The 24,269-nt window shown below is 35.0% G+C and overlaps 1 long non-coding RNA gene across 1 annotated transcript; it reads left to right on the forward strand.

The window, feature by feature from the left end:
• The first annotated feature begins 259 nt into the window (after positions 1-259).
• On the forward strand, positions 260-2,256 carry LOC111889584 (uncharacterized). Its single transcript, XR_002849582.2, has 2 exons — positions 260-1,368; positions 1,955-2,256. It is a non-coding gene; the product is annotated as an uncharacterized LOC111889584 (long non-coding RNA).
• The last annotated feature ends 22,013 nt before the right edge of the window (positions 2,257-24,269 follow it).

Consider the following 24,269-nt stretch of genomic DNA (forward strand, 5'->3'; position numbering starts at 1 on the left):
AAAAAAGCTATAAGAAAATAAGTATGTAAAAAAACTAAATTTAGGATGAATTCGTAACAAAATTAAAATTCACACCAAATTTATAATAAATTCAAAATATAGGCCAAAAGTATAAAACCTAAAAAAGTTGTGACCTATTCAACATGAGATGACAGTTAACCATAAACATGCATTGGTTACCTTAAAACAATCTAAAAAGTTAGTTTCCAAAAAAACTGTAATAATCTTTTTCAAAATAAGGTCTCAATGTAGTTATTTGATTCTTGAGGATGATAAATGCATTTAGGTTAAACTAGAGGTTTCATATTGAATTTAGGCTCAAACGGCCAACAAAGTTGCTTCTCGGAAAATATTTGAGCTCTATAAATATTGCAATTCTTTATCCCCATATCCTTCAAGTTTCCATCATTTTCTCTCACTTTCTTTCGAATACTTTTTGTGACCAAATTCATCGATGGCCGGCCTTCAATACAACTTCTTTCCAACCGATTTCTTGTATCCCCAATCTACAAAGATAAGTAAAGATGTTTTACTTCCACAAACTCTTCCATTAATTATCCAAAAACCAGAAATCTTACTTGAAGATTCAACCAAAATGAAGTCTGCTAATGGTATCAAGAAGCAAATCAAGACTCCAAAGCTTTCCACGCATCAATAAACATATATGAGCACATCATGTCTTCATGATGTTCAAATACAGATTACCAAGTATTTGTATTAATAGAACTCTTTTAACGTTCTATATATTTTGTTTTTTTTTCTTTGTAGATCTTGTTTATTTTGATATCACTTCGAATGTATACAACTTATAAATACAAATTAATAATACGGGGCTAACATGAATATGAACTAGCTTATGTTCATTTTATATTGTTTCTAGTTGTTTTACTTCACCTTTTGTTCTTATTTTTGCTTTTTCCTTGCCATATATGTCTGTACAATTTATAATGTTTTATTTAAAACATAGTTCAATAAAAGCACATGTCTAACAATTGATTACTTAAAGAGTAAAATGTCTTTGTTGATACAAATTTTAATTTTGTGGAAAATAATCAATCTGTATAACTATTTGCTAGTAAGTAAATAAATAATTTGGATGAATATTTAAAATATGCATTTTCAAACAACTGGAAACATTGTAACTTTTTAGACTGTAGAGTGTGGTCTTCGCACCTCCTCAGCATCGATATCTCCTTCAATCGATTGATATGTTCCTTCCATCACCAACGATCCTCTTCCTATTTAACGATGCTTCAATAAATTTCATGAAATTGATGTTTCTAGTTCTCCATCCACCACTACCAGTCGTCTTCCTCTTCAATCGATTGTTGGGATTTGATTTATAAAATCGATTTGGCTTCCTACCAGGTGAGTATCTTTTCCTGTTCGCTCTAATTTTTCTGAGATTTCAACTTGTTGTTCCTTTTTCGGTTTTGTTGTGAATTGTGTTGTTCCTTTTCGATTTTGTTGTGAATTGTTGTTCCTTTTCGATTTTGCTGTGAGTTTTTCGATTTTGTATTTTGCTGAGATTTTTTGGATTGTTGTTGTTGTGCTCGTTGCTAATGATGTTATGTAGTTTTTTTTTACCTAATTGAATGGTCCAAATGGTGTTGCTGTTCTTTTTAAAACAAGTTGGATGGCAAGATAGTTGTCAAGAAACTGAAAGGAAAGTCTTTGAAATTAAGTTTTATGAATCTGCTATATGTTTTTTTAATCAAAATTTGAAGCCATTAAGAAGAATTTTATTGTGTTCTTTTTCTGTGTTGGAGTTTAAACTTGGAGCAATCACTATGCACTTATTATATGTTTCTATGTGTTTTCCTCTTGTGGGGTTTGAACTTGGTATAACGATTAATAATATGTTTGAAGACTATTAGATTATTTAGAAAAAAAGTTGTGCGTAATTGATTATATTTTTTAAATTTTGAACAAGTTTCTATCTCTTTTTTTGCAGAAATCTTGAATTTTGTTATGGGTTTGTCCTTCTCACCATTTTCATTCGCTTGGGAAGAAATCATGCATCATAGTTTCATAATCTTGCCTTATGAACTTGATATTGGATTACAAACCGATGGCTTTTGAAAATCTGAATCAAACTTGAAATATCTACATCAAGAGAAAATTGTTCAATCAATGGTCTTAGATTGCTAATCAGTGTATTGTTGATTTGTTTTGTTTTTTATGGAATTTAATAAGCAGAGGTATTTTAGGTACAAAAATATTATATGCATGTTTTGTTCTAAATGTTGAATCAAATTTGTGCTTAAACATGTATGTTTTTATAAATCTTCAACAACTTTATCCTGTATCGAGAAAAAATCTTCAACAACTTTATCCATCACTGTATCGAGATCAACAAGGTAAAATGGTTATTTTTCGTCAGTCAGCATATTCAGTCAAATGTACAATCAAACAATATTATTTCTTACCCAGTCAGGATTGTTAACCCAAACAGATCTTTCCCAGTCAGCACTTTTTCAATCAGCAACTCTCAAACTGGACCTTTGAGTAAATTATATTTATGATCCCTATGATTCACATTAATTTGTTTAATTCAACTTTTGACTTTTTGACATGGCTCATCCTTGTGGTTTTCAAAAATTGAGCTTGTGGTCCATGTGACCATTACAATCTAGTGAGCTCCATTAAATGAAAATAACACTACGAAAATATCTCTTATTTTATTTTTACATTATTTAGTTATTTTATAAACGAGAGGGACCATTTCTGTTATGTACATGAGAAATTGAATAAAACCTTAATAATCTTGTACAGTCGCTAACTTTCTCGACATCAAATTCATGATGCATCAATGCTCCAAGTCCAGCTCCAATCTCAACGATTTCTAACACTTTATATATATATATATATATATATATATATATATATATATATATATATATATATATATATATATATATATATATATATATATATATATATATATATATATATATATATATATATATATACTAGACGAATTCCCACGCGTTGCGCGACGTTTGTTAAAATATATTGTTAGAATATTGAAAAATATATGTTTATAGTGGTTATGTTAGTGACATTAACTTTTAGTTAAATTAAGATTACAATTTAGATTTTGCATTTATCACTACAATTTATCACTTTTAACTATTTACAAAATATTCTTTAGTTTTTTAATTTGAATTGAAATTTATATTTAAGTTAACATTGTCATGTTGTATTTAAATTAACAATTTAAGTATTTTGTCAAAACTGCTCAAAAGTTGTAGCTTTAAACTAATAATAGTTTACATACAACAACATATTAAATCTAATAAATTAAGTATAATATGTTAAAAGTTAAAGACATAACTTTATAGGTAGAAGTAAATATATTATTTAAAATTGAAATTTAGTTTATTTATGATTACATTTTAGGTTTGATATTTATTTAACATTATTAACCAACTTATAAACATTATTAGAAAGACAATATAATTAATCATTTTTAACTATTTATAAAATATTCTTTGGGTTGTTTAAGTTAAACTAAATGTTATATATAAGTTGACCATGTAATGTTATATTTAAATTAATAATTTAAGTATTTTATATAAATTGTTCTAAAATTGTATCTTTAAAATGATAAGAATATATTAAAACTAATAAATTAAGTATAATATGTTAAAAGTTAAAAAAACATAACTTTATAAGTAGGAGTAAATATATTATTTTAATATTAAAATTTAGTTTATATATGATTACACTTTAAGTTTGATATTTATTTAACCTTATTAACTATTTATAATCATTATTAGAAAGAAATTGAAAAGTCATGAGAGTTTCAAATGAATGTGGTGAAAGGAAAAATGTTTCCTTTATAGTATAGTATGATATATATATATATATATATATATATATATATATATATATATATATATACACACACACACACACAAACACCAAGTTAGAGACTCGTGTATTATACGGGTTGACAACTTAGAAAGTCAAACTACAGTGATAAAATATAAAAAATATAATAATACAATACTAAAATATGATGAAAAATAAAAAAAAATATTTATTTCAAATCACTTAACATATAACTTATTTTAGATTTTAAATTTAAGATCTAATACATACCTTGATTAATTTGAATTTTAAAAACTGAACTAATAAAGAAAAATTTGTGAGACTACCACGTGTCAACCTGAGAATAAAAAATAAAGTTTTGAATTGATATTCTATAAAAATGACATGTGGCACATGTTATATATATATATATATATATATATATATATATATATATATATATATATATATATATATATATATATATATATATATTGTGCGATCCAAAAGATTTGTGAGAACTTGCAGACTCATAACCAACTCATCATTTTTCAACACCAAAAACATCAATTTTCTCCAAATTGTGTGTCTAAGCCATATCTAGGCTAAAAAAATATTAGACAAGTTTATTATTATTATTTATTTTCGAAAATTGCATGTATGTACAATCAGCAATCATATGGACTGTTGATAAGCACAATCGGTAGTATATAGACTGTGGATATGCACAATACGCAACCATATAAACTGTTGATGAGCAATCTATGTATTAACCTAAATTAAAAATGAAAATTTTAACTGGTATTTTTGGGACGTTACAAGTTGGTATCAAAGCCCTGGTTTGAGGGATTCGGACACACCTTCGAGGGTGTCTGAACTCAAATCGAGGGATTAAAAGATTTTCCAAAAAGAAAATGTTTTCTAAAAATTGAGAAAAGAGTTTTGAGAAAGAACGAAGTGTGTGATGTGCACGACCGGCCGAGCTCAAGTAAGTATTCCCCAAAGTACCCATACAAGTTTATGTTATGTTTATCAGCTTTTGTAGAACAGCATGCTAGAATAAGACTAAGGATCTAGGAGTGATGCCTTATGTGCCTGCTTTATATGTTTCAGCTGTATGAGAATTGCATGCTAGTATTGAGTAGACAGCAAGTAGGATAGCCTGATTAGGTTATGCCTGATAGTATGAACTTAGCATTGTATGCTAGTACAGTTCCTGTAAGCAGATAGAGTTGATTGAGATTGTTACCCTTGTCTGAATGTTGTTTGCTTCGTGCTTTGTGGGACTCTGAATAATGGGAGTTAGCCATTAGGTGAATACGTCACGTTACATGTGATCAGGGTTAAATAATCTTAGAGTGTTGGATTTGATCTTATTGCGCAGCTCTTGTTTGAGTCCAACCGTGGTAGGGACGAGTCTGTTACTCGAAGGATTATCTGAGCCTCATCACATGTGATGGTATTCAGGTAATGGCTAATTGGCATTACAAGGAGGCCTGCAGCAGCTGAGGACTGGGTAGAGTAGAGTCAGAGATTTCCCTAAGGCAAGCCTAGGATGAGTATAGCAGTGAACAGCAATAGTGAAAGGGGTCCGGTAGAGTCAAGGCAGTCCTTGAAGAAGGTACGGATAGATGTGGAAGGTAGTATGGGCCCGTACTACTGAACGCAGAGGATCCGTACCCGAACTAAGGAAGGCTGAGATAAGACCGGGGAACTTGTAGTAGTTGTGATCCCTCAAGAAGTAGCAGTATCACTAATAATTGTTATTTATGTATTAAGAATGGCGGTACTTCGATCGAGGTCGATAGATGGTGGTTCAGGAGAGGGGTCAGGTTCGGGATCAGGTTCCGAGCCGGTAGATGAGGGACTACGCGAGTTCATCGCGTCAGAGATCACCAGGGGTATCCTTGAGTCGACCCCCATCATCTTCAGGTCAATCAAGGAAGGGATAGTTGAGCTGATGGAGGATCGCCTCAGGGCGTTTAGGAGCGACATGGCATCTGGCCAGTCGGGATCTCGCACGCTGTCCTTCAAGGACTTCAGGGGCAGTGGTGCGCCGGAATTCCACGGGGTGAAAGACCCTATTGCTGCCAGGCGATGGATTGCAGACATCGAGTCTGTACAGTTGACTAGCTTCTGCCCCGAGGGGTCGAAGGTGAGGTATGCAGCAGGGTGTTTACGAGACCGAGCACGAGATTGGTGGGAGTCAGTGGGTGACTCGTTGGGAGCCTCAGCGGTCGAGGCTATGACCTGGTCGGACTTTGTGACCAAATTCAGGGTGGAGTTTGCGCCGGCTGTCGAGCTTCAGTAGCTGGCCAGGGAGTTTTTGGATATGAGACAGACGACGGAGACTGTGGCGGAGATCACCGCCAAGTTCCGGGAGAGGGCACTGTTGGTGCCCCAATACGCGGGTAATGAGGACATGAGGAGGACCCGCTATCATGACATGCTCCGAGCTGACATTCGGGAGCACGTTAGTTTTTCAGCTTGCCCCACCTTGGACTCTATGATTGCCAGGGCGAGGGAGAGGGAGATAGATTTGGAGCATATCTGGAAACGGAAGTCAGAGGAGGGACAGACGGGAGGGGCTTCGGGGAAGAAGCCCAAGGGATCAGATGGTAGGCCGAAAGGCCAGTCAGGACCGGGCCGCTGCAGGAAATGCGGCAGGCCTCATGAGGGGGCATGTAGACTGGGATTGTCAGGCTGCTATAAGTGCGGCAAGACGGGGCATTTTAGCAGGGATTGTACCGCCCCTGCACCTGTGTTACAGACATCGGAGTTGCTGTGTTTCAACTGCAACCAGAGAGGCCACAAGAAAGCCAATTGTCCCCAGTTGACAGCTACAGTGTCAGTGAAGGCGCCAGCACCAGCGACCCTGCGGATTACTGATGGCCGGCAGGGCAAGGCAGAGGCTCCAGTGGTGAGGAGTCGGGCATTTCAACTGACTACCGAGGAGGCACGCGCCGCACCCGATGTGGTGACGGGATCGTTCCATGTGAACAACATCCCAGTTCAGGTGTTGTTCGAATCGGGTGCCTCCCGATCATTTGTTTCCCTTGCGCTTAGCAAGAAGTTTCCTGAGTCTTCGGGCGTGTTAGATTGCCCTTTAGAGGTAGAAATTGCTGATGATCGATCGGTACGAGCATCGATGGTGTTTCGGGATTGCGTATTGCATTTGTTTGAGGAGCGCTACCTGGTAGACTTGGTTCCCATTCCGTTGCGTGGGAACTAGGTGATTATAGGCATGGATTGGTTGAGCCCTAATGGGGCGGTGATAGATTGCGCGCAACAGCTAGTGCGAGTCAGGACCCCAGGTGGGGGAGAGTTAGTGATTCATGGCGAGAGGCCACAGTATGTACCCACAGTCTGTTCAGCAGCGAGGGCTAGATGATACCTTCAGCAGGGATGCGCAGGTTATGTCGCATACGTGATGGATACCCGGGAGGCAGGTAAGGCGACGGTGAGCGAGGTTCCGGTGGTGCGAGATTTCGCAGATGTTTTTCCATAGGAGCTTCCTGGGATACCTCCGGAGCGACAGGTGGAGTTCAGGATTGACCTCGTTCCTGGTGTGGCTCCGATAGCCAAGGCACCATATCGGTTGGCTCCTCCTGAGATGCAGGAGTTGTCTACACAGCTGCAGGAGCTGTTAGACAACGGATTCATTCGACCGAGCAGTTCACCCTGGGGAGCCCTGATTCTGTTCGTGAGAAAGAAGGACGGGTCGCATCGGATGTGTATAGATTACCGGGAGCTAAACAAGGTAACGATGAAGAACCGTTACCCACTCCCGAGGATTGATGATCTCTTTGACCAGCTTTAGGGAGCGTCTTGGTTTTCCAAGATCGATTTGCGTTCGGGTTATCATCAGATGAGGGTCAGAGAGGAGGATGCGCAGAAGACCGTGTTTCGGACGCGCTATGACCATTATGAGTTCGTGGTGATGCCGTTTGGGCTCACAAATGCTCCTGCCGCGTTCATGGAAATCATGAACCGCGTATGCAGACCAATGCTGGATCGGTCTGTGATAGTTTTCATTGACGACATCTTGGTTTATTCCAAGACGCGGGAGGAGCATGAGGAGCATCTGAGAGAGGTTTTGGAGACCCTGAGGAGGGAGAGCTTGTATGCCAAGTTCTCCAAGTGCGAGTTTTGGTTGCGCGAGGTGCAATTTCTCGGACACCTTGTCAACCAGAACGGGATTCTAGTCGACCCGGCCAAGGTCGAGGCCGTGATAAGATGGGAGGTTCCTAAGTCTCCATCCGAGATTCGGAACTTCCTGGGATTAGCATGCTACTATCGGAGATTCATTCAGGATTTCTCCAAGATAGCCTTAAAGATCCTGAAAGAGTTTCAAGATTTAATCAAGAGTAAAACCTGTAATTTATCACTAGCACACGACTTAAGGTTTGCAACCTATCATGTTGACATAATTCTTATTTCTGTACCTACTTCAAATAAGTTGAATTTGCATGTGAGTTATCAGAGTTTAACTTGTAAGCATTGGTGGGCCTTGTGCTACCAAGGTGACAAGAAACTAAGATTGAACAAGTTTAATCCATGTAAGGCTGAATTTGTCACTAATCTTATCTTGTGATTATGGTTTTGACAAATTCACATGTATAGGAACTCATACACTATAAAATCTAAGTGTCATAAGGTTTCTCTCCGATTCATGAAAATGATGGTGAGGAAACGCTTTCACTAAGTAGTTTTAAGTAGATAGCAATTGTGTTATTTGCATTTTCAAAAGTCGTTAGCGGAGCGTGTGTGGTTAACCGGCACACTAACATGGACTTGTGAGAAATGGCAAATGCCTAAGCAATTGAGACTATGGTTACGACATCCCTTTTCATAGTTCTGAAAATTGTTTAGACACACATGTGAGCTATCTAAGAAAGGGTGTATGAATCTAAATTTCAGAAGTCCAGCAGATTTCTGGAAATATGTCAGAGCTAGTGGGAGCATAAGTGTTATGCTGATAATCATCATGTTAGTGGGAGCATGATTATTACGTTTAGTGTTGCAAGTTAGCAATGTTAATTATAGAAAACAAAGTTTCAATTCGTGAAGTTGCAGGGGTTGAAAAGTTGTTTTGCTATAATTAAGGGAGAGGAAATTATACTTCATTTCAATTCTAAAGCTTAGATTGAGATTTTAATCATCTTTAGTCAAGAATATATATATATATATATATATATATATATATATATATATATATATATGAATTTTATGTTGGAATGGTTCAACTTGAAGAAATTCTAATTATACTTCATTTCAATTCTAAAGCTTAGATTGAGATTTTAATCATCTTTAGTCAAGAAAATATATATGAATTTTATGTTGGAATGGTTCAACTTGAAGAAATTATATATATATTGCGTTTTCAAAATTCGATTATGATTACGGAATCCCTCTTCATAGTTAAATTTTGAAAACATGGCAAATAAAAAATATTGTAGCAAAAGACTGGTCTAGTATCATGTCTTTATGTCAAACATCATGAATCGTGTCCCATATGCTTCGGATATAGGATCGATTGCATGTGCTATAATATTCATCTTTTCTAAATTTTCCAAATGCTTAAGGCATTGAGAAGGGAAAAGTCTAGAACTGGATATGACTAAAGTGATTAAGCAATTGTCGAGGACAATCTGAGGTTCGCCAAAGATTGGTTGCTCAGGGAAAGTTGGAAGTATGATGTAAGTTTTCGGAAAGGACCATATTGACATATTCTGAAAAGAAGTAACTCTTGTTCGGAAGTGATAGTCAAAATGGGACTATGGAAATGTCTCCATAGGTGGAAGTTATTCAATCTATGTAAGATTAGAAAACCTTAATGCAAGAAGGATGTTCCAAGCAATGTACTTTGAATATGAGACTTCCATTCCATAGAAGTTGACCTTCTTTGGAATACTCTGTAATGACTGGTGACAAGGTTTTGGTGACTTTGTGCATAACCATTACAAGAGGAACATTGCATAAAAGTTTAAAATCTAACAGTTTTTTTTGGTAAATGATAGGAATCGGGGATTCTCACATTTACAATAAGGATTTGGGATTGTGAAATGAGTATTATTGGAATCATGTTCAATTGATCTACATCACAATGTAAGGATCATAGACAAACATAGTGTGCATACTTGGAGTATGGCATAACTATTGTTTAGAAAAACAAAGTGTACATGCTAGGAGCATGGGACGACTGTTGTTTTATTCAAGTCTTAAGTTGATTGTTTGAAACATTATACAATGAATAATGTGTATTTAATATGGTGATAAATAAAAGGTGGTTCTATTTATATTCAAAAGGGTTCTGAGACCATATTGGATTCGATTATTATTGTGTTTCACTTTGCATGTTTTGACTTCCAAAATAGCTAGGTTATTCTTTCCGAATGACTAAGTTATTTAAACACTCCACAATCGTTCATATGTTGGAAGTAGGTATGAATCAGACTGTCATGAATCGAGTTTGTAGATGGCTAAATGGGTTTAGTCATAGCAATGGTTGCTACAACATTCATGAGTGCTCATAAGTTATGTGTATTGGAATAAACCCACGCTCACTTGTATCACTTCATGGAATTTATCTCGAGTGATCGTGAGACGGTAATATCATATAAATCTTCAAACCTAGAGATATGAGTTGTTACCTATGAGTTGGTTGTGCATTGATTGCACGTAAACGCATCAGTAACTTGATGTTATAAAACGTGCCTTTGTGTACAATTCAACAAGTAGTAGAACAAGCATATGAGTCGAAGTTTATCTGTTCCTTCTAGAAATAGAAGCGATATCTGGGCCCCTTGATGATTTTGTTGTGACCTATGTACCGGCCGGTCAGAACTAAATTGATGTGTTCGATTAAGTTCTTTGTCAAACAAATCGAAAATCAGGAAACAAACTGCTGGACAATAAGTACGACGTTGTTCCATGTATTTGTCCGGCTGATATCATGAGAACAGAGGATTATATGATCACTTATCTAAAATGGCGCTTCATAGTTCAACAGAGTTTTCGAGAGCTACGATTGCTATTTAGTTCCTGAAGTAACATACGCAAATATAGTTATTAGACTTATCCAAGTGGGAGTCTGTTGGATAAGGTGTCTAAGTCCATAACTTATTTGGTACATACTTGACCCGACCCGGCATGGTCCATTTGGGTTGCATTTCACCCAAACTATTTATGGATAATTTTATGAGAGTTATACACATATGTTTATTAATATATTATAAGTTATAATATATTAATATGAAGTCATGTTATTTAATTAGTCTTAGTCTTAAATTAATTATGAATTAATTTAGAGATTAAAAGGAAGACTAATTAGATTATGGGCTATTGGTTTTATATGGTGTGGGCTAACACTCATTTGTTAATGGGCTAGGCTTATATGGAAGTCCATGGATGATCCATGGAGCTTTTAACCCATGGATCCTTGGAAAAGGAAAGGTCATGGGTTATTAGGGTTTCACCCTAATCATGTACACTATATAAGCATGCTTATGTTGCATGAAATAGCCACTAGTGGCACTAGTTGTGTGTGAGACTTAGGTGTGGCCGATTTCTATGTGTGTATACACTCTCTCAAAGTTTTCCATGAGTTTGTGGTGATTTGTGATTCCATTTGAGGCATTCACACTATTGGTGCTTGGCCCTCAAACTCCTTAAGAATCAAAGTCATCAAAAAGGTATGTAATCTCATCTAATACTTTTATGTTTAAAAGTACCCCATGCCATGTTAGATAGGTTATGAACCTTGGAAAATTATTATTTTGCATGTATTTAGACAAACATAGATCCAAGGTTTATTAGGGTTGCATGCACACTTAGGAAGTGTTAGATTGCTCAAAACCCAACAGTGGTATCAGAGCCTAGGCTTGTTTTCTTGAATACTTGATGTAAATTGCTGAAAAATGTCGAAAAACTGCATTCTGCATAGCAGACTCGCCGAGTCCATTCATGGTACTCGCCGAGTCCATGTGTATATTCAACCAACTCGCAGAGTCAGTTCATGCACTCGACGAGTTGGCAGGCCTGAGTGCAGATTTTCGAGTTTTGGTGTTGGAATTGGTCTAGAATCATTACCTTAAACTGTTTTGATCTTATAAAACCTGTTTTTGATGTGGTAATTATGATGGTGGACCAATTTCAAAGTTATAATCAAAATGTCATGTTTATATGTGTTCATATGATTCTTGAACTTGTTGATGTGGATGTTCATGTTCATATGAGTTTTGTTAGATCATAGGAATTATTTGCAAATTGTTTGTTAGTTAATTCTTGATCTTAATGTGTTTTAATGGAATTCATAATTTGTCTTCAAGTTATGGAATTCCAAAAGTTTTTCTTTTAAATATTTTTTTTAAGAAGTCATAAGTTACATTTTCTTGAAGAGTTTTCTAATAAATGTTTTTATGGACTCCATAACTTGTCCTCAAGTTATGGATTTCCAAGAGACTCTTCATTAAAAGTATTAAACACTTAATTAAAACTCATAAGTTATGAATATCCAAAAGTTTATGAATTGTTCAAAACTTGCCCTCAAGTTTTGGAATTTGTAAAGTCTCACACAAACTTTAATTCCATACCCTAGAAGTTTTAAAAGTTAAAATTCTACCCTTATACTATTATAAGATTAATGGTTAATTATTATATATATGTATAAGAACAAGTCGTTTTACCGTTAGTAGGCCTCATTCACGAAGCCGGTCTATAAGGTGGGTATAAGGTTGTTGCCTATAAAATGGCGACTTAATGGGTGTCCACTCTCACCCACCACTTGCTTGATCGGTGGAGGGTCGTTAGCCGAACGGGTAGGACAATGACTTTAAATTCTCATTAAAAGTATAATGAATATTATAAAGTAACTAAATATTTTTTATTTAATTCCCAATCTTAGTTACTTTAGGAAAAATGTGAATTTAGTGCTAGCCCATGGAATTCACACTTTGTACCTTACCAAGTCGTTAGTGGAGCGTGTGTGGTTAACCGGCACACTAACTTGGACTAGTAAGGATCACGAAGGGTGACTTAATGTTTGTCATAGATCAATGGAACGTGTGTGGTTAACCGGCATATTGATTAGGTGATAATATTAAGGGTACCAAGTGAATTGGTATGGTTATTCACACCTTGTTTTGTGATCATCGGCATCCCAGTCACAAAATTTGAGAGGGCACACTCGAGATTGAAACATGCCATTGAAAAGTTCAATGAATCTCAAAAGATCTAGGAATTTCAAATCCAATTAAAACCTAATAAATTATTTCGTTTTTCATGGTGGAAATTGGTGAATCGTCATTCGCCTACCTTCAAATATTTTATAGCTTGGATTACGGCATCCCTCTTCCAAATTATAAAATATTGTGTTGGGTCCTAGCCTTAATATTTCATATTGGGTGTTATATTAAGGACTTTGAATCAACTAACTTGATTTTCTCCCATTATAGATGTCTGGTTCAGACAACTATGATCTTCCCAAATCTCTTGAAGATGGTGTCCCTCAACATCATGCTTCACTTCCTCCACCTCCTCCAATTATTCTCCCTCACCCACAAGTTCTTGAAAAGTTTAAAGTCACTCAATCCCTATTGGCAAGCATAGTCTATGTGTGCTCACATCTTGGAGATAAAGTCACATATTGACAAGCCGGGAGAGTTGGGTGTCAAAGTCTCGTGAAAGTTGGATGTTCAATCACTTTCTTAGTAACATAGTGAGTCTCTTTGGGACTACTATGAGGCAGACTATGACATGACCCTTAATGATGTTATCTTTTTGCTTGGTGTTGTGGAATCAGCAATGATTCGGAACACCAGTAAAGCAAATTTGATTAAAAGAACAACTTCCCAAGTCTACATGGACATTGACAATGGTAGCATTGGATATCTAGAAAAGGATTTCTCTTCCCAATGGAAAGGGATCGGCTATAGTCAACTCGGTTGACCAAATAGTAAAGAGAAAGGCAAATTCTGAGATAGTCTCATGTGCCATTACCCAAGGGTCCATGTGTTTTGTTGCCAAAGGAAGGGGCATTGGTTGCGAAGCTGCCCTATTCACCTAAAAGGTCATAAGGTTGATCAAGTCTAGAGGTTTGACTCTACTTCGGGTAAAGTCCACTGTCTAACTCTATTAAGTTCCTATTTGGAGATTCTTATTACATAATGTGAATGGGTCACATGCTGATGTTTTTAAGAATCAAAGAAAAGATAGGAAGCTTAAAGTAAGTATATGTTGATTCTGATTGCAAAGGTGGGTTTCGATCGCATGGTTCGGCAATCAGAATTTTGAGCTGTTGCTTAAGAGTTATAATATATTGCTTATGAATAGATAACAACAAGATTTTCATGTGGATTGTAAGGATAAGTTTTTCCGCAAAGTTTTAAAATAAAAGAAAAAAAGGGTTTTAATTTTATTTATTTTAAAAATATCCTTACAATGGCATCTGTGGAAAATTGTTGCTTATATGTTTCCAGTAATAGCAATATTGGAAAGTAGATTTGATTCCTTCATTTGTGGTAGTGTCTGAATTTACCGAATGAAGAAAGTTTTTCATCACCCAAGTTTCAATTGGACAGAAACTTGGAATCATACAAGTTGTATTGTATGATGAATGAGAATTTTCATCTTTGAAAATTAAGACTAATTCTTTGATCACATGTATATGTGAGTCAATTGAAGGACTAAGGAATTAGGTACACTGGGTGTGCGCTGGTCAAGGTCCACCACAAAGAATGATTTGTCATGATTTACTAAAGATTAGTAAATATGATTATACTTATAAGGTTAAGTATAATTCTGTAACATTGAAAGGTTACAATGTATGACAAAACAAATGAGAAGAATCAAATTAGGCAGAAAGATAAAAGTTTCTCAAATCTGAAAGGATGGGAGAGTACTTTAGTATCATATTTCATGATCATCTTAATGATTATGAAACCATATCACAAATTCATACTCTAAGGACGTCTTAGTGCATTGTTATGGCTAAGAAGAGAGGTCATGAATTGTTGGATTGGTTAAGATCGAGAAGATGAGTCATACTTCGTTCCAAAACAATTCTTAGAGTCATACTCCAAGATTGTAACTTTGAGTGACATAAAGGAAGATTTATTAACACTAGTCAAATGTAAGAGTAAAATGTTTTCTACTCTTGTACATTTGAGATTGGTAAGTTGTGATGTCTTGGATGAGACAAAGACCAACTAAGACCAATTGTGCGAAGTGTTAGTCTTGATAAGAATCCGCATTGTCCCTTGAATATTTGTTTTATCAAGGAATGGTTCTTGACTGGGGAAACTTATATGTCAAGGGGACAGTGGGAGCCTTAAAGATCCTGAAAGAGTTTCAAGATTTAATCAAGAGTAAAACCTGTAATTTATCACTAGCACACGACTTAAGGTTTGCAACCTATCATGTTGACATAATTCTTATTTCTGTACCTACTTCAAATAAGTTGAATTTGCATGTGAGTTATCAGAGTTCAACTTGTAAGCATTGGCGGGCCTTGTGCTACCAAGGTGACAAGAAACTAAGATTGAACAAGTTTAATCCATGTAAGGCTGAATTTGTCACTAATCTTATCTTGTGATTATGGTTTTGACAAATTCACATGTATAGGAACTCATACACTATAAAATCTAAGTGTCATAAGGTTTCTCTCCGATTCATGAAAATGATGGTGAGGAAACGCTTTCACTAAGTAGTTTTAAGTAGATAGCAATTGTGTTATTTGCATTTTCAAAAGTCGTTAGCGGAGCGTGTGTGGTTAACCGGCACACTAACATGGACTTGTGAGAAATGGCAAATGCCTAAGCAATTGAGACTATGGTTACGACATCCCTTTTCATAGTTCTGAAAATTGTTTAGACACACATGTGAGCTATCTAAGAAAGGGTGTATGAATCTAAATTTCAGAAGTCCAGCAGATTTCTGGAAATATGTCAGAGCTAGTGGGAGCATAAGTGTTATGTTGATAATCATCATGTTAGTGGGAGCATGATTATTACGTTTAGTGTTGCAAGTTAGCAATGTTAATTATAGAAAACAAAGTTTCAATTCGTGAAGTTGCAGGGGTTGAAAAGTTGTTTTGCTATAATTAAGGGAGAGGAAATTATACTTCATTTCAATTCTAAAGCTTAGATTGAGATTTTAATCATCTTTAGTCAAGAATATATATATATATATATATATATATATATATATATATATATATATATATATATATGAATTTTATGTTGGAATGGTTCAACTTGAAGAAATTCTAATTATACTTCATTTCAATTCTAAAGCTTAGATTGAGATTTTAATCATCTTTAGTCAAGAAAATATATATGAATTTTATGTTGGAATGGTTCAACTTGAAGAAATTATATATATATTGCGTTTTCAAAATTCGATTATGATTACGGCATCCCTCTTCATAGTTAAATTTTGAAAACATGGCAAATAAAAAATATTGTAGCAAAAGACTGGTCTAGTATCATGTCTTTATGTCAAACATCATGAATCGTGTCCCATATGCTTCAGATATAGGATCGATTGCATGTGCTATAATATTCATCTTTTCTAAATTTTCCAAATGCTTAAGGCATTGAGAAGGGAAAAGTCTAGAACTGGATATGACTAAAGTGATTAAGCAATTGTCGAGGACAATCTGAGGTTCGCCAAAGATTGGTTGCTCAGGGAAAGTTGGAAGTATGATGTAAGTTTTCGGAAAGGACCATATTGACATATTCTGAAAAGAAGTAACTCTTGTTCGGAAGTGATAGTCAAAATGGGACTATGGAAATGTCTCCATAGGTGGAAGTTATTCAATCTATGTAAGATTAGAAAACCTTAATGCAAGAAGGATGTTCCAAGCAATGTACTTTGAATATGAGACTTCCATTCCATAGAAGTTGACCTTCTTTGGAATACTCTGTAATGACTGGTGACAAGGTTTTGGTGACTTTGTGCATAACCATTACAAGAGGAACATTGCATAAAAGTTTAAAATCTAACAGTTTTTTTTGGTAAATGATAGGAATCGGGGATTCTCACATTTACAATAAGGATTTGGGATTGTGAAATGAGTATTATTGGAATCATGTTCAATTGATCTACATCACAATGTAAGGATCATAGACAAACATAGTGTGCATACTTGGAGTATGGCATAACTATTGTTTAGAAAAACAAAGTGTACATGCTAGGAGCATGGGACGACTGTTGTTTTATTCAAGTCTTAAGTTGATTGTTTGAAACATTATACAATGAATAATGTGTATTTAATATGGTGATAAATAAAAGGTGGTTCTATTTATATTCAAAAGGGTTCTGAGACCATATTGGATTCGATTATTATTGTGTTTCACTTTGCATGTTTTGACTTCCAAAATAGCTAGGTTATTCTTTCCGAATGACTAAGTTATTTAAACACTCCACAATCGTTCATATGTTGGAAGTAGGTATGAATCAGACTGTCATGAATCGAGTTTGTAGATGGCTAAATGGGTTTAGTCATAGCAATGGTTGCTACAACATTCATGAGTGCTCATAAGTTATGTGTATTGGAATAAACCCACGCTCACTTGTATCACTTCATGGAATTTATCTCGAGTGATCGTGAGACGGTAATATCATATAAATCTTCAAACCTAGAGATATGAGTTGTTACCTATGAGTTGGTTGTGCATTGATTGCACGTAAACGCATCAGTAACTTGATGTTATAAAACGTGCCTTTGTGTACAATTCAACAAGTAGTAGAACAAGCATATGAGTCGAAGTTTATCTGTTCCTTCTAGAAATAGAAGCGATATCTGGGCCCCTTGATGATTTTGTTGTGACCTATGTACCGGCCGGTCAGAACTAAATTGATGTGTTCGATTAAGTTCTTTGTCAAACAAATCGAAAATCAGGAAACAAACTGCTGGACAATAAGTACGACGTTGTTCCATGTATTTGTCCGGCTGATATCATGAGAACAGAGGATTATATGATCACTTATCTAAAATGGCGCTTCATAGTTCAACAGAGTTTTCGAGAGCTACGATTGCTATTTAGTTCCTGAAGTAACATACGCAAATATAGTTATTAGACTTATCCAAGTGGGAGTCTGTTGGATAAGGTGTCTAAGTCCATAACTTATTTGGTACATACTTGACCCGACCCGGCATGGTCCATTTGGGTTGCATTTCACCCAAACTATTTATGGATAATTTTATGAGAGTTATACACATATGTTTATTAATATATTATAAGTTATAATATATTAATATGAAGTCATGTTATTTAATTAGTCTTAGTCTTAAATTAATTATGAATTAATTTAGAGATTAAAAGGAAGACTAATTAGATTATGGGCTATTGGTTTTATATGGTGTGGGCTAACACTCATTTGTTAATGGGCTAGGCTTATATGGAAGTCCATGGATGATCCATGGAGCTTTTAACCCATGGATCCTTGGAAAAGGAAAGGTCATGGGTTATTAGGGTTTCACCCTAATCATGTACACTATATAAGCATGCTTATGTTGCATGAAATAGCCACTAGTGGCACTAGTTGTGTGTGAGACTTAGGTGTGGCCGATTTCTATGTGTGTATACACTCTCTCAAAGTTTTCCATGAGTTTGTGGTGATTTGTGATTCCATTTGAGGCATTCACACTATTGGTGCTTGGCCCTCAAACTCCTTAAGAATCAAAGTCATCAAAAAGGTATGTAATCTCATCTAATATTTTTATGTTTAAAAGTACCCCATGCCATGTTAGATAGGTTATGAACCTTGGAAAATTATTATTTTGCATGTATTTAGACAAACATAGATCCAAGGTTTATTAGGGTTGCATGCACACTTAGGAAGTGTTAGATTGCTCAAAACCCAACAGTGGTATCAGAGCCTAGGCTTGTTTTCTTGAATACTTGATGTAAATTGCTGAAAAATGTCGAAAAACTGCATTCTGCATAGCAGACTCGCCGAGTCCATTCATGGTACTCGCCGAGTCCATGTGTATATTCAACCAACTCGCAGAGTCAGTTCATGCACTCGACGAGTTGGCAGGCCTGAGTGCAGATTTTCGAGTTTTGGTGTTGGAATTGGTCTAGAATCATTACCTTAAACTGTTTTGATCTTATAAAACCTGTTTTTGATGTGGTAATTATGATGGTGGACCAATTTCAAAGTTATAATCAAAATGTCATGTTTATATGTGTTCATATGATTCTTGAACTTGTTGATGTGGATGTTCATGTTCATATGAGTTTTGTTAGATCATAGGAATTATTTGCAAATTGTTTGTTAGTTAATTCTTGATCTTAATGTGTTTTAATGGAATTCATAATTTGTCTTCAAGTTATGGAATTCCAAAAGTTTTTCTTTTAAATATTTTTTTAAGAAGTCATAAGTTACATTTTCTTGAAGAGTTTTCTAATAAATGCTTTTATGGACTCCATAACTTGTCCTCAAGTTATGGATTTCCAAGAGACTCTTCATTAAAAGTATTAAACACTTAATTAAAACTCATAAGTTATGAATATCCAAAAGTTTATGAATTGTTCAAAACTTTCCCTCAAGTTTTGGAATTTGTAAAGTCTCACACAAACTTTAATTCCATACCCTAGAAGTTTTAAAAGTTAAAATTCTACCCTTATACTATTATAAGATTAATGGTTAATTATTATATATATGTATAAGAACAAGTCGTTTTACCGTTAGTAGGCCTCATTCACGAAGCCGGTCTATAAGGTGGGTATAAGGTTGTTGCCTATAAAATGGCGACTTAATGGGTGTCCACTCTCACCCACCACTTGCTTGATCGGTGGAGGGTCGTTAGCCGAACGGGTAGGACAATGACTTTAAATTCTCATTAAAAGTATAATGAATATTATAAAGTAACTAAATATTTTTTATTTAATTCCCAATCTTAGTTACTTTAGGAAAAATGTGAATTTAGTGCTAGCCCATGGAATTCACACTTTGTACCTTACCAAGTCGTTAGTGGAGCGTGTGTGGTTAACCGGCACACTAACTTGGACTAGTAAGGATCACGAAGGGTGACTTAATGTTTGTCATAGATCAATGGAACGTGTGTGGTTAACCGGCATATTGATTAGGTGATAATATTAAGGGTACCAAGTGAATTGGTATGGTTATTCACACCTTGTTTTGTGATCATCGGCATCCCAGTCACAAAATTTGAGAGGGCACACTCGAGATTGAAACATGCCATTGAAAAGTTCAATGAATCTCAAAAGATCTAGGAATTTCAAATCCAATTAAAACCTAATAAATTATTTCGTTTTTCATGGTGGAAATTGGTGAATCGTCATTCGCCTACCTTCAAATATTTTATAGCTTGGATTACGGCATCCCTCTTCCAAATTATAAAATATTGTGTTGGGTCCTAGCCTTAATATTTCATATTGGGTGTTATATTAAGGACTTTGAATCAACTAACTTGATTTTCTCCCATTATAGATGTCTGGTTCAGACAACTATGATCTTCCCAAATCTCTTGAAGATGGTGTCCCTCAACATCATGCTTCACTTCCTCCACCTCCTCCAATTATTCTCCCTCACCCACAAGTTCTTGAAAAGTTTAAAGTCACTCAATCCCTATTGGCAAGCATAGTCTATGTGTGCTCACATCTTGGAGATAAAGTCACATATTGACAAGCCGGGAGAGTTGGGTGTCAAAGTCTCGTGAAAGTTGGATGTTCAATCACTTTCTTAGTAACATAGTGAGTCTCTTTGGGACTACTATGAGGCAGACTATGACATGACCCTTAATGATGTTATCTTTTTGCTTGGTGTTGTGGAATCAGCAATGATTCGGAACACCAGTAAAGCAAATTTGATTAAAAGAACAACTTCCCAAGTCTACATGGACATTGACAATGGTAGCATTGGATATCTAGAAAAGGATTTCTCTTCCCAATGGAAAGGGATCGGCTATAGTCAACTCGGTTGACCAAATAGTAAAGAGAAAGGCAAATTCTGAGATAGTCTCATGTGCCATTACCCAAGGGTCCATGTGTTTTGTTGCCAAAGGAAGGGGCATTGGTTGCGAAGCTGCCCTATTCACCTAAAAGGTCATAAGGTTGATCAAGTCTAGAGGTTTGACTCTACTTCGGGTAAAGTCCACTGTCTAACTCTATTAAGTTCCTATTTGGAGATTCTTATTACATAATGTGAATGGGTCACATGCTGATGTTTTTAAGAATCAAAGAAAAGATAGGAAGCTTAAAGTAAGTATATGTTGATTCTGATTGCAAAGGTGGGTTTCGATCGCATGGTTCGGCAATCAGAATTTTGAGCTGTTGCTTAAGAGTTATAATATATTGCTTATGAATAGATAACAACAAGATTTTCATGTGGATTGTAAGGATAAGTTTTTCCGCAAAGTTTTAAAATAAAAGAAAAAAAGGGTTTTAATTTTATTTATTTTAAAAATATCCTTACAATGGCATCTGTGGAAAATTGTTGCTTATATGTTTCCAGTAATAGCAATATTGGAAAGTAGATTTGATTCCTTCATTTGTGGTAGTGTCTGAATTTACCGAATGAAGAAAGTTTTTCATCACCCAAGTTTCAATTGGACAGAAACTTGGAATCATACAAGTTGTATTGTATGATGAATGAGAATTTTCATCTTTGAAAATTAAGACTAATTCTTTGATCACATGTATATGTGAGTCAATTGAAGGACTAAGGAATTAGGTACACTGGGTGTGCGCTGGTCAAGGTCCACCACAAAGAATGATTTGTCATGATTTACTAAAGATTAGTAAATATGATTATACTTATAAGGTTAAGTATAATTCTGTAACATTGAAAGGTTACAATGTATGACAAAACAAATGAGAAGAATCAAATTAGGCAGAAAGATAAAAGTTTCTCAAATCTGAAAGGATGGGAGAGTACTTTAGTATCATATTTCATGATCATCTTAATGATTATGAAACCATATCACAAATTCATACTCTAAGGACGTCTTAGTGCATTGTTATGGCTAAGAAGAGAGGTCATGAATTGTTGGATTGGTTAAGATCGAGAAGATGAGTCATACTTCGTTCCAAAACAATTCTTAGAGTCATACTCCAAGATTGTAACTTTGAGTGACATAAAGGAAGATTTATTAACACTAGTCAAATGTAAGAGTAAAATGTTTTCTACTCTTGTACATTTGAGATTGGTAAGTTGTGATGTCTTGGATGAGACAAAGACCAACTAAGACCAATTGTGCGAAGTGTTAGTCTTGATAAGAATCCGCATTGTCCCTTGAATATTTGTTTTATCAAGGAATGGTTCTTGACTGGGGAAACTTATATGTCAAGGGGACAGTGGGAGCCTTAAAGATCCTGAAAGAGTTTCAAGATTTAATCAAGAGTAAAACCTGTAATTTATCACTAGCACACGACTTAAGGTTTGCAACCTATCATGTTGACATAATTCTTATTTCTGTACCTACTTCAAATAAGTTGAATTTGCATGTGAGTTATCAGAGTTCAACTTGTAAGCATTGGCGGGCCTTGTGCTACCAAGGTGACAAGAAACTAAGATTGAACAAGTTTAATCCATGTAAGGCTGAATTTGTCACTAATCTTATCTTGTGATTATGGTTTTGACAAATTCACATGTATAGGAACTCATACACTATAAAATCTAAGTGTCATAAGGTTTCTCTCCGATTCATGAAAATGATGGTGAGGAAACGCTTTCACTAAGTAGTTTTAAGTAGATAGCAATTGTGTTATTTGCATTTTCAAAAGTCGTTAGCGGAGCGTGTGTGGTTAACCGGCACACTAACATGGACTTGTGAGAAATGGCAAATGCCTAAGCAATTGAGACTATGGTTACGACATCCCTTTTCATAGTTCTGAAAATTGTTTAGACACACATGTGAGCTATCTAAGAAAGGGTGTATGAATCTAAATTTCAGAAGTCCAGCAGATTTCTGGAAATATGTCAGAGCTAGTGGGAGCATAAGTGTTATGTTGATAATCATCATGTTAGTGGGAGCATGATTATTACGTTTAGTGTTGCAAGTTAGCAATGTTAATTATAGAAAACAAAGTTTCAATTCGTGAAGTTGCAGGGGTTGAAAAGTTGTTTTGCTATAATTAAGGGAGAGGAAATTATACTTCATTTCAATTCTAAAGCTTAGATTGAGATTTTAATCATCTTTAGTCAAGAATATATATATATATATATATATATATATATATATATATATATATATATATATATATATATATATATATGAATTTTATGTTGGAATGGTTCAACTTGAAGAAATTCTAATTATACTTCATTTCAATTCTAAAGCTTAGATTGAGATTTTAATCATCTTTAGTCAAGAAAATATATATGAATTTTATGTTGGAATGGTTCAACTTGAAGAAATTATATATATATTGCGTTTTCAAAATTCGATTATGATTACGGCATCCCTCTTCATAGTTAAATTTTAAAAACATGGCAAATAAAAAATATTGTAGCAAAAGACTGGTCTAGTATCATGTCTTTATGTCAAACATCATGAATCGTGTCCCATATGCTTCGGATATAGGATCGATTGCATGTGCTATAATATTCATCTTTTCTAAATTTTCCAAATGCTTAAGGCATTGAGAAGGGAAAAGTCTAGAACTGGATATGACTAAAGTGATTAAGCAATTGTCGAGGACAATCTGAGGTTCGCCAAAGATTGGTTGCTCAGGGAAAGTTGGAAGTATGATGTAAGTTTTCGGAAAGGACCATATTGACATATTCTGAAAAGAAGTAACTCTTGTTCGGAAGTGATAGTCAAAATGGGACTATGGAAATGTCTCCATAGGTGGAAGTTATTCAATCTATGTAAGATTAGAAAACCTTAATGCAAGAAGGATGTTCCAAGCAATGTACTTTGAATATGAGACTTCCATTCCATAGAAGTTGACCTTCTTTGGAATACTCTGTAATGACTGGTGACAAGGTTTTGGTGACTTTGTGCATAACCATTACAAGAGGAACATTGCATAAAAGTTTAAAATCTAACAGTTTTTTTTGGTAAATGATAGGAATCGGGGATTCTCACATTTACAATAAGGATTTGGGATTGTGAAATGAGTATTATTGGAATCATGTTCAATTGATCTACATCACAATGTAAGGATCATAGACAAACATAGTGTGCATACTTGGAGTATGGCATAACTATTGTTTAGAAAAACAAAGTGTACATGCTAGGAGCATGGGACGACTGTTGTTTTATTCAAGTCTTAAGTTGATTGTTTGAAACATTATACAATGAATAATGTGTATTTAATATGGTGATAAATAAAAGGTGGTTCTATTTATATTCAAAAGGGTTCTGAGACCATATTGGATTCGATTATTATTGTGTTTCACTTTGCATGTTTTGACTTCCAAAATAGCTAGGTTATTCTTTCCGAATGACTAAGTTATTTAAACACTCCACAATCGTT

Source organism: Lactuca sativa, chromosome 5 (assembly GCF_002870075.4).
Source record: "Lactuca sativa cultivar Salinas chromosome 5, Lsat_Salinas_v11, whole genome shotgun sequence".
Classification (NCBI taxonomy): domain Eukaryota; kingdom Viridiplantae; phylum Streptophyta; class Magnoliopsida; order Asterales; family Asteraceae; genus Lactuca; species Lactuca sativa.